We start from the raw sequence: 1,909 nt of genomic DNA on the forward strand, positions 1-1,909 counted from the left end.
GCTGATGTCCGATGGATCTTGGCTGAAAGCAGAGAATATCAGAAGGATGTTTACCTGTGCTTTATTGACTACACAAAGGCTTTTGATCGTCTGGATCATGACAAGCTATGGACAACATTGCGAAGTATGAGTATTCCAGAACACTGAATTGTGCTCATGAGGAATCTGTACCTGGATCATGAAGCAGTTGTTTGAACAGAACATGGGAACACTGAATAATTTAAATTTTAAAAACTTGTGCGACAAGGTTGTATTCTTTCACCATACTTATTCAACCTGTGTGCTGAGCAAATAATCCGAGAAGTATATGAAAAAAACGTGGCATCAGGATTGGTGTAAGACTCATTAACATCTGCAATATGCAGATGATACAACCTTGCTTGCTGAAAGTGAGTGGACATTTACTGATAAAGATCAAAGAGCACAGCCTTTGGTATGGATTACATCTCAATGTAAACAAAACAAAAATCCTCACCACTGGACCAATCAGCAACATTCTTATCAGCAGAGAAAAGATTGAAGTTGTCAAGGACTTCATTCTTCTTGGATCAACTATCAACACTCAGGGAAGCAGCAGTCAAGAGATCAAAGAACATATTGCATTAATCAAATCTGCTGCACAAGACCTTTTTTAAGTGTTGAAGAGCAAAGATGTCAGCTTGAGGACTAAAGTGCACGTGACCCAAGCCATGGCATTTTCAATAACCTCATATGCATGCAAAATCTGGACAGTGAATACCGAAGACCGTAGAAGAATTGATGCTTTTGAGTTATGGTGTTGGAGGAGAATATTGAAAGTGCCCTGGGCTACCAAAAGAACTAACAGATCTGTGTTGGAAGAACTACAGCCAGAGTGCTTCTTGGAGGCCAAGATGGCCAAACTTTGTCTCTCATACTTTGAACATATTGTCAGGAGGGACCAGTGGCTGGAGAAGGATATCATGTTTGGTAAGATTAAGGGTCAGAGAATAGGAGAAAGACTCCCAATGAGATGGATTGGCCAAATGGCAGCCTCGATGATCTCAATCGTGGCAACAGTAGTGAGGTTGGCCCAGGATTGGGTAGTGTTTTGTTTTGCTGTGTATAAGGTCACTGTGGGTCGGTAACGACTCGATGGCACCTAACAACAACAACAACAACTTTATTGTAGCTGTTCCAATTTTCCCATTTCCTGAGGAAGACACTACGGTTCCCATGAAGGATTACCTTGTTCTCCATTGTTTTTGTGGTGTAATTTAATTCTGTTTCTATTTCCTTTTCAAATTCATCTTTATTCAATGATTCACTTTCTCCATTAAGACAGTATCTGATGAGTTTTTGGTCAGGAGTTCCATATAAAAGCACATCCACTTTATCTTCAGAGCTGCTCAGAGCTGGCTCCTTGTCACTAGGCTTTTCAACTGATCATAGTCATCCAATAGCTGAGTCATGACCTGCAGACATAGACCACCCACCAGTAAATGGGTTTGTGTTTATTTCTCTGACCCCTTACTCTCCTCCCATTATCAATTAAAATCTCAGAAACCCTGGGTAGAATTACTATGAATCAGAATTGACTCGATGGGAGAGAGTTTGGAATAATTTGATTTTAATGTATTCTTTAGGAGCCTTGATGGCTCAGTAGTTATGCAGTTGGCTGCTAACTGTAGAATATTCTGTATGAATCCCTGGTGGCACAATGTATAAATGTTTGGCAGCTAATGAAAAGATTGGTTGGAACATACACTATTGCTCAGCAGGAGAAAAATCTGGAGCTTGCTCCCATAAAGAGTATAACCTAGAAAAACCATATAGATCTTTTTTTTTTTTTTCTGTCACATGCTGTCAATGAATCAAAATGACTTGACTGCTCACAACAACAGTAAGAAAGCAGGCATTTTTAGCAACAGTTTGATGCTTGTTGTTGTTA

At 39.8% G+C, this 1,909-nt stretch overlaps 1 pseudogene; it reads right to left on the reverse strand.

The window, feature by feature from the left end:
* Positions 1 to 1,430, reverse strand: part of LOC102838952 — a 6,519-nt pseudogene extending 5,089 nt beyond the window's left edge.
* Positions 1,431 to 1,909: the final 479 nt, after the last annotated feature.

The sequence above is a fragment of the Chrysochloris asiatica genome, unplaced genomic scaffold (assembly GCF_000296735.1).
Source record: "Chrysochloris asiatica unplaced genomic scaffold, ChrAsi1.0 scaffold00491, whole genome shotgun sequence".
NCBI lineage: Eukaryota > Metazoa > Chordata > Mammalia > Afrosoricida > Chrysochloridae > Chrysochloris > Chrysochloris asiatica.